General features: G+C 34.8%; 1 long non-coding RNA gene across 2 annotated transcripts; it reads right to left on the bottom strand.

Annotated features, from left to right (window-relative positions):
- Positions 1–786: 786 nt before the first annotated feature.
- Positions 787–4644, bottom strand: LOC112696528 (uncharacterized). 2 transcript variants are annotated; one of them, XR_003150739.3, is made up of 3 exons: positions 3860–4644; positions 3705–3787; positions 787–1055 (listed from the first exon to the last, which is right to left on the bottom strand). It is a non-coding gene; the product is annotated as an uncharacterized lncRNA (long non-coding RNA). The 2 variants fall into 2 exon arrangements; XR_003150738.2 differs by lacking the exon at positions 787–1055 and adding an exon at positions 3283–3594 and having other exon boundaries at positions 3860–4638.
- Positions 4645–10346: the final 5702 nt, after the last annotated feature.

The following is a 10346-nucleotide window of genomic DNA, read 5'->3' as shown; positions in this document are numbered from 1 at the left end:
TACTTTTATTTCGTCTATGATAACCCGTTAGTATTTCCATATATATAAATCATTAGTATTAAGTTAGCCTAACTTACAACTATGAGGTATGCAATGGTAAGGTAACAACGTTAATCAACAGACAGTCATGCATATAAAATCTAAACTCTTGTTATCAGAACAAGTCACTAAGCATGATAGACACTCAGATTATGTAGTGAAGCATAGTCAATCCATTCCCAAATCTCTAACAGGAATGAACTGCTCTAATATCATAATGTAACACTCTGACTTTTAGCTCCTCATGATCGTACTAAAAGTTTGAGCATCACCTATCTCTACTCCTTTAATTTCATACTATATTTTTTTAATATTGAGCCTTCTCAAATATGAACCAAAATATTTAATTAAGAAAATGAAGATTCTTTATTTTAAACCACTTAATCACAAAGGCATATATATACTCACATTGCATTAAATAGATAGACTTATTTTAAGATTCTCAAAATACAAGTCATATCCCCTCTAAAAACAAAAAACAATAAACGACGAGGGAAAAACAAAATCTAACAACTCAACTTGTAAACATAATCTTCTATGCTCCTGTAACTCTGCATTAAACCTTCGTACCAGTAGCTGAAAGGGGTGGAAATAGGGGATAAGAACTGTAACACCCTAACTACCAAAGCTCACGCTTCCGGCTGTGCAACTATGATAGCTCGGATATTACGACGACACTTATACTATTTAATACTAAAATATGAGCCTGTTTAAAACTTTAAACCGCAAAACCGCTCCCAAGAATACTTTCGTTCGACAAAGTACATCCATAGATACCATACAACTTACAAAAACTCTTAAAAGATACATCCATATATATATATATATATATATATATATATATATATATACATACATATATATAAGTAATATTACAAACATTATCCAATACAAATCCTATCCCTCTTATAGAGTATATCAAGATAAAGGCGAGGGTACAAAAATAATAATCTAAAGCAATACAGAGCATCTCAATAACAAATAAATAAACTCTTCGTGACTTCAGCGCCCATATCCTGAAAGAGAAAAAATGTAGGGGGTGAGAACATCATCCTCGAAAGGGTTCTCAGTAGAGGGTTTTTGGGAATTACTGTAATAGGATACGTGAAGATCAACCGTACCAGTGATTAATAACCGTCTTATGCCTCTTTTCAAAAACAACAGTTTACAATAAAAGTAAAGTCGGAAAGCCTTTCTAGAAGAGGAACCGTTCAATTCTCAAAAACTCAAAAGCCTTTCAAAAAGGTTTAACCATGCTGAACCAAATTAGCATCTCATACTTTTCCGAACCAAAAACCCAAAACCGAAACCAATCATCGGTCCATCTCCTTTCAACCACGGCCCTAGGCCCAAACAATCCAACCATCAACCAATCACCACAATCCAACAGAGTCCCAAATGCAAACACAGATAGGAAGTTCAAGCACAAACAAACAGTTACAGCAAGTAGGACAATTAGCAGTTAATCACAAAGGCAAACCAAGTATAATATGCACACCCAAACAATGTCACATAGATGCATATGATGCATGCGTGTTCTAGTAGCTGATGATATCATCTGTCGGTTATCAAGCCAACCCGACGTGTCCGGTAGCTAACCCGGACACAGTCTCTCTGTTGCGGATTATTAGAGGGTATCTGCGCCCTGTCGCCATTAGAGGGTATCTGCGCCCTGTCGCCATTAGAGGGTATCGGTGCCCTGTCACCCTTACAACCAAAGAGAAAACACAAGCATACTCGCTTACAACTTTCATCTCAGCCATTCGGCTTAAATTCACAAATCATTCAATTGCATACATGCAGTTATATTCAATCATGGATCACCATCCATTTCAGCCATCCGGCTCACGGTTCAATCCAGAACCAACCAATTTATCAATAAATACAGTCCTTCGGTTTAAATTCATAATTCATAATCAGCCATACGGCTCACAACTCATTCGACAGTCGGCCATAAATCAATATCACACACAGCCATTCTGGCTCACGGTTCAATCTAGAACCAGCCAATATTCATAATCATACACAGCCATTCCGGCCCATAACAAAACAGTAATTCCACCATTCAACATCATCAAGTTCATAGAACCGGCATTTAAGCCATAACTCACTTTTCTCAAGCCATTTCACTTTGAAATCAAATTTTAACTCTTTTCAACCTTGGCTTTAAAGATCTCATTTCTCAAATTATCTCAGGCTCATAAGCCAAATTTACTCAAAGTGAGTTCCCTTTTTTTTTAAAACAAAGCCACTCTCAGCATTCTCTTTCCAAAACTTCCAAAACCATGGCAAGTTAAGGATTTATTTCAAAGTATTTAAAATAATCCATCCAACAATGGAATTTTATAACAAAAGTTTCTCAGCAGAGTCCCAAGTCTTTAGGGAAGGTCAATCTATACAATTCTTTAAGATTTATTGAAACTCTTAAAATCATAGATTCTCGGCTCAAGTAAATAAAGCTGAATTTATTATGAAACCGAACCATACAAAAACACAAGTTTCAACCCGCTCCAAAAATCAACTCATTTGAAATGGAACCGATTCATTTGAATCAAACCACTTTCAGGTTTCTTTTTGGAACCCATTTTTCTAACTCTTCCAAAATGCCTCAAACTTAATTACTCAATCAAAAGTCTAGATTCCTTTGAAATCACTAAAAGCTCCTTTTTGTATTGAAATCAATATTAGAGCATCATTCTTTCCTTCAGTAATTCAAACGGTAAAAATAGTTCATTTCTAAATAAGTCAAACTCAAGGCATAAAGTTCACTAAATAAATTAAGCTTGAAAACATAAATATTCTCTTAATAACTCAAATAATACAACTTCTCAAATCCAACCCTTTTTAAATAACTTTTCAAACAAGACTAGGATTTTGTAGAAATTTCGGCAGCACCTCCCCTAAAACTTGGACTTTTGCCACCCGGTTCGGGTCCCAACTAAAACCGTTTCTCATTCTTTTTCAACAGCTCAAAACCAGAAATCAATTCAAAAACAAGCTAAATCCAACAGTCGCCTCAGTGGTATATCTCAAGGAAACCATTTCAAAATCAACTCAATATCAATCGATTTAACTCGTTTCCAAAATTTTAAAGAAACGGCTCAATAACAAATCATTTGTCTAAGACCAAGTCATTTAAAGTAAACTAGGCTGAATTCAAAAGTGCATTCAAATTTTCATATCATCAAAATAATTAACTCAATTCAAATCAATGCTCAGCAGATTAAACTCAGATACCAAAGCTTCAAAAGAATCAACTCCAAAAGCATTTCATTTTACAAATCCACAGCACAATTCAGCCAAACCAACATCCATAATCATTCGAGTCAGTCAAATAATACATAAGGCAGATACAACCACCAAATACACAATATCTCACATCAGTATCCATATGTAATAATTCCAATACATAAAACATAGTTTTTGGAAAGCGCCCCTACCTCAAAACACAAATCCATAACCCAAACGTCTCACGAAGCCCTTTCCGCCTCAACCCGAAATCAACAACAACCGCAACCTCAGCTTCAAGCCACATTCGCAATAACCATAGTAACACTAATCGCAACATATAATAATCAGGACTCGACCCCACGTTACCAAAACTCATTTATTAACCGAACACAACCGAAAACTAACGCGAGGCTTTTCGAAACATAATTTCTTACCGGAATGACAACACGAAGCAGCTGCGATTTCGAACTGGCCCCGGCAACAGCTCCGGCGGCGGCCAAAAGCCTCGGTGGATCAACTATAGAAAATCGCGTAACATTAAAACCTTTTTGAAATCCAAAAAGGCAAAAACTTCAAATAAAACCCTTACCGGCAACTTTTCCGGCGACGGCAGCAGGGTCTCAAGTGGCAGAAGCTGAGTCCGGAGCTCCGGCGATGCTCCCAGAGGTCACAGAACTTCTTCCGGCGGCCGAAATCATGGAGATATAGCTCCCTCCTTCGGCAGCAACACCTGCGGCGGCCTGAATTCCTTTACCGGCGGCGGTTTGGACTTACCATCATCAGCAGCAGTGAGCTCAGATGGTGGCAGTGGCGTGAGGCGGCGACGTCTTCTCCCCACCCGCGGCAACCCTCGGCGGCGACGCATGGAACTCCTCTAGCGGCAACGAGGGTGGAGCTTCTCTTCAACCTGTGGCTCGCAGTTCACGTTTCCCCTCTCAACGGCGTTCTTCCGTTCGCGCCTCCAACGGCACCGGCAAAGGCAGCTTCTGTGGCAACGGCAAGGAAGCTCGCGACGGTGACAGGTGGCGTCAAACCCTAGCACCGGCGGCGGCACGGCGTGAACCCTCCTCGCAAGGCCTTCCCGTCAGTCTCTTCCCCTCTCGCCTCAGTCCCGATTTGTGACGGAATCGGCCCGCGAACAATGGCGGCGACCTCAACTGGGCAGGATGCGTTGGCAAGACGCTTCCCCGCGTGCAGCAGCTCGGTGTCTCACTCGAAGGCATCGGCGGTGGTGGCGAGACTCAGTGGCGCCGGCGGACATCTCCCTTCTTCCCTTTCCCTCTGCCGTTTCTTCTCTTTTGTTCAAGAAGAAAGGAAAGCAGCGCGTGCTACTGCTGCTGGTGAGGGTACATTGTGGGTGCTTGGCTGGATCTTGGGGGGAAACGGGTCGGGTTAGGGTTTTAGGGTTTCATTTTGAAAATTAGGGTTAAGGGCATTATGGTAATTTCACATAAAATTGGGAATAATATAGTAATTGAAACCCAATGTAAATCCAACACTAATTATATATAGAAAATACCATTTGTTCATCATTTTCACAAATTATTTTCAATAAAATGCCCAAATCTAAAAATTAGAAATAATATAATTAATTTCTCTATTTTTCAAAATAGCAGTACTAATATTTAAAATATTAGTTACTTAGTCCAAAACATATAAAATCTTTATTATTTCACAACTGCTAAATTTATAATTTAAATATAGAAAATAATCCAATAATTATAAAATTGGATAATAATCATAACTCATCTCAAATTCGGTAAATCAAAACTTGCCTTAATTATCTTTGATAAAATAATTTTTGAAATTAAGTCTATAGACAACCATATGATTTGAGACTTTATCCTAATAAGACTTTTCAAAGGTTTTGGATCTTACAAGAACTGGAGAGTTCTTAGTAGGGTCGGGGTTAGAAGTTAAGTTCGTTTTGTTATGTTCTTAGTCAATAAAGTATAAGCTAACTCAGCAATTATAGAACATAGAATCCAATCACAAGCACATGCAATCATAGAAAACACAATCACAAACAAATATGTGCAAACAAGTAAGATGCATGTATAATCCTATACAGGCAATGAGCTCATGTGTTGTTTTGTTGCCTGATTCTCGACATTGGTCCTGAGATAAGCATTTCGTACCGCCGTCCTTATCTCAGCCAACGTCCCCTCCATGAGCATTACGCATCCCCGTCCTCATGTGTGAACCTTCCTTTTGGTCTCCAGTGAGTATTACGCATCGCCGTCCTCACTGAGCCATCCCTATAGTATCTAATGAGCATTACGCATCGCCATCCTCAATAGACACTCGGCACTAAGGCCCAACATCACTCAATTTCTTTTCAATCCTTGCTCTCTACTTTACTACGGTAGAGATCCCTTTATTTAATACCTTATTTTCTATCTTTGCTATTGTGGCAAAGATCCTTTTACTTAATACATCCTTCTCACTACTACTTGCAACTCTTCTGTGGCAGAGATCCTTTTACTTAATACATCCGTCTCTTTTTGTTCTTTTTCTTTTCTTTTCTTTCTCATCTTTCTCTTTTATTTTCTTACTTTTTTTCTTTCTCTCTTCTTTTATTCAATCTTTTAATTCTTTATCATAATTCAATTTCATATTCTTCCCTCGTCATTCCCTAATGTCTTATAAAAAGGAATCATAAAATTCTTAAATTAACTGCATCCTCTAAAGCTTTTAAGAGTTATTCTTTTTGCTCTTCTCTGACATAAATATTCTTAATAAAATGATAACAATAATATAAATAAGATAATTTAAATGGTAAATAAATGATATTTATAGCTTTTCTTTAAAATACTTAGCTTCGTAAAGCTTTTTTTCTTAAACTCTTATTTTCCATATTTTAAACTTCAAACTTTTTAATATTTTATTTTTAACCCAATATTTTTATAAAATTATATTTGAAACCTCACTTATCTCAATATTTATAAAATCAACCCTAAACTTTTAGAAAATACCAATTTTTACCCTTGTACTTTATTTATTACCCAAAATACCCAAAAACATATAATTACAAATAGTACCTCAATTTTTCTATACCAATACAATGTTACCCTTCAAAAATAGAATTAAATTACTAATCTTTCTTTTATACCAAAACATAAATCCTTAACCTTTTTCTCTTAAAATATTACTTGTGCTTTAATCAGTTCTCAGGTTTTTTGATTACCGATTCTTCGTAACTTTTAAATTTAACCTCTCAGCCATCATACCTCACCAATTTATACTTTATTCTCAACAATATTGTAGCCCAAAAATTAACAAAACAGTTAAGTCCCTGCTGGTTTCATCACATCCAAGTCTTGAACTTCACAAATACATCAATATATCACAGAAATTCAATGTAGACTCAAAAATTAATCAATCATAACATCAAATCACTTTTTCAATACAAATTTAATCATTGACCGAGCTGCCAAAGAAGAAAATGTCAGAAATTGTCTGTACCTCCTAGAACTCCAATTGGCCAAACTCAAGTGGAAGGGGAGCTACGTCACCATCAACTTCGTAACTTCGGATTAGATTTTTTATTGGAGTTACGGATCTTAAGAAATCGAACGTCAAAGGTTCATGGCATCCACGGAAACTCTCTTCTCTCACTCACGGTCCCTCCCTCTCTTTTCCCTCTTGGTTCAGCTGAATGAAAATAAAAGAATAAAGTGATGATCGCGTAGTGGCAAGGGAGGGGACATTTGTCATGGTTTGAAGCTGCTGAGTCAACAATTCATGTTATAAATATCCTAAACAGATAATTATAAAAAGTTGATATATTAAAATACAACTAATAATATATATGAGTTAGTAATATAAATGACATTAGTAACATAATGATAAAAGATAAATGATGAAGCATTAGCAATGCTAAGTTCACCGAAGATTATTGATATTTACTCATATCAGTGGATATTGAGCTCGATAATAATATTATTAACTAAAGAATATTTTTAAATTAAAAATATAGATTACTCAAATTAAAAAAATACATTTTTTTCTTTATTTATAAATTACTAAAATTATAGTTTTATTTATGTAAAATATTTCATTATAATAAAAATATATATAAGAATCTAAACTTAATTGAATTCAAATAATTATAAAATTAATTTAATTACTTATAATAAAATAATTTCTAAAATAAAAAACACCAATTTATAAAATGAATGATAACTTATTTATATTTATATTTTCAAAATTATGGGTAGTTACAAACCACATGTATCTTAGACCAACTCAATTTTTATTTATATAAATATAGGTTATTTAAATGATTCTCGTTTCGTTTCTTTACAAAATACCAAAGATTTGAGATGCTCAACAAGACTATTGAATGAAAAGTTCCAACACATGAGCGAAAAAAGAAAGCCATCGTTCAGGAATTAGAATTTGATGGTATGATGCACATTCCTCTAATGAATTTGTCACATAAAACTCTTGAAGGAGTTAGCATATAGCTTTAATGTGGTAAGAAACAGATTGGACACCCGACACGGTGAATTAACCGTCAACCCCAAAAATATAGGAGCTGCACTTAGCACTTAGCTTGAATGCATCTGGTAATTGATTGCACAAAACCTTTATACTTGCATTCTTTATAATCTATTCTTTGTAATCTATTATTTTGAGCTCATTATCTCATGTGATCAAAAAATAAATTGAGGTGTATATGGCTGGTATTTCGGTGTATTTTAAGTGAATTGGAGTGTAATTGGTGATCTTATTTTGCTGCATTTGTAAGAGACCTATTTCCCGAGAAGTTAATTTTAAAGAGTTATCTGAGGAGGAAAAAGAAGTTTTTAGAAGGTTCTAGGACAAAATCTGAAAGTGACGGTCATATGGTAACTGAACAGAATCGTTTTTCTAATTTTGGTGTATTTGTTTTATGTATGTGCTGTAAACTAATGTATTAACTGTTTTAGGGTATCGTCAAGAGGGCATAATTGAAAAAAAATTGAAGAGAATGAAAATGGAAGAAAAGAAGGAAAAAAAGAAGGACATTTCATCGGAGAGTGATATTGCTATTTCCTCTGAGTATGAGTCTAAACAAGACTCAGTGGAACTAACAAAAACAAAAAAACAACCAACCAGAACAGCAAAAAAGTAAGTAATATTTTTGGGTGTGTTTTGTCATTTTTACGGTATTTTTTGCTGTCCAGAATGGTATCCAAAAAGAGGAAGCAGATTGTAGAGGATTCCTCTTCGGCAAGCGAAAGTGGATCTGATGATGAGTAAGAATCTGAAATTGTCATTACATTACTATGTTTTCTATTTATATCAAAATTTTATGTATTAATAGAGTGTTTCTCATTTACTGTCAGAAGTGAAGAATTGGCGCCAATAATAAAACAAAAATCGAAGAAAAAAGTTTAGACTCCACTAAAAAAGTATGCATTGTTTTCGGGGATATTTTATCATCAATTTTGTTGTGTTTGTGTGATTGATACTTCTTTGATTTCCAGGATGGAATCCAGAAAAAGAAAGCACGTTGTTGAGGATTTATCATCTGAAAAAGAAACTGAATCCGATGATATGTAAGATACATTGTAAAGCTATCATACTCTTTTTCATCAAAATTTTATTTGTTAACTTATGCTGTTGCATGTACTGTCAAAACTGAAGAAATACAATAATTTTTTAGAGAATCAAAAAAGAAAAAAACAAATGAAAAGGTTGCACAATATATGTTGAATTTGGGTGTATATTTCCAATTTTAAGGTGTTTTTGTTGCTAATGATTGTTTTTTGCTTTTCCAGAATGTAGGAAAAAAGGGAAAACATACCAAAAGCTACGCTCCCCTCGACGGAAGCTCACTATGATTCATCCGAAATGTAAGATCCTTTATTTAATAAAATTTTGTAGATCTTGATGTAATTAAATAGTCTACTTACTGAATGATGTTTATTTTATCCTTAAAATGCCGGAGGTGAACTTGGGAAGTGAAAAGGATCCTGTATTTCAAACACAGACGAATCAAAGTAGTGTAAACAAACCAAGTGATAGCATGTAATTTCTGTTTCTATTGCCATTTGTTTAATTCTTATGTTACCATCTTCTGCTTTTGATTTTGTATATATTTTTTTAGAAAAAAATCTCTTTAATGTTTTATTCAAGAAAAAAAGACATGAAAAAAAGAAAAATTTACAACTATGTAAGTTCTCATAAAACAGAGGTTGTGTTTCTATTCAATGCTTGAGGTGTATTCTGACATGATTTCGGTGGATTTCAGGTAGGGTGTAGAAGAATAATCATTCAATGACATGGCTTACCAAAAATTGGTTATTGTTCGAAGAGAGACACATTCGCAATCTGAACCGCTCGAGATGTGAGTTTTCCAACTAAATTTCAACTTTCTAATCTTCTATTTTAAGAGAGTTTGTTAACTTTTTATTTTTATCTTGGTTAGAGTTCCGCTTCAAGTATGTCTACCTCCATCAGAGACAAAAGCATCAAGCCCTCTGCAGAGTGAACCAACCCCTCCAAAGTTTCCGAGCGAGAAAATTAGAGAAGAAACAATTAAGGGGTAAGGAATAATATTTGGTTACATGTCTTTTATATAGAGGTGTATTTAGTTCTTATTTTGTTGTATCTCCTGTGAATTGAGGTAGAATTGTTCTAATTTAAAACCTTTTCTTTAATCCTGCAGCACTCTATAACCCCATCAACCTGCTGAAAGCACACCTACAGAGCTAGCAGCTCCTTTTAAAATGTAAGTTTTACACAATATAACTCCCTTTTTTTGGTGTCGAACGCCCATTTCGGCGCTGAACACCAGTAAGGGAGCCAGAATTAGCATCGTTACACTCTCCTTTGGGCATTTAACACCCATTATTGAAGTCCAACTTCCCCAGTAGACCGAATCACTCATCTTTGGGCCTCTCAAGTTGATTTAGCACTTCTTAGCCTATTTTATTTTTTTTTTGTAATTTTTATTTACAAACAATATCTCTTAGGTTTAGAATTCAATATTTTATTTTAGTTCCAAATCAAAAGATTTGATTTGATCTAGATTTGATTTTGTTTTGATTTAGTTTGAATTCTAGATTTAGTCTTAGAGGTTTTTA

The sequence above is a fragment of the Arachis hypogaea genome, chromosome 6 (genome assembly GCF_003086295.3).
Source record: "Arachis hypogaea cultivar Tifrunner chromosome 6, arahy.Tifrunner.gnm2.J5K5, whole genome shotgun sequence".
NCBI lineage: Eukaryota > Viridiplantae > Streptophyta > Magnoliopsida > Fabales > Fabaceae > Arachis > Arachis hypogaea.
This window is presented reverse-complemented; position numbering and strand designations above follow the sequence as displayed.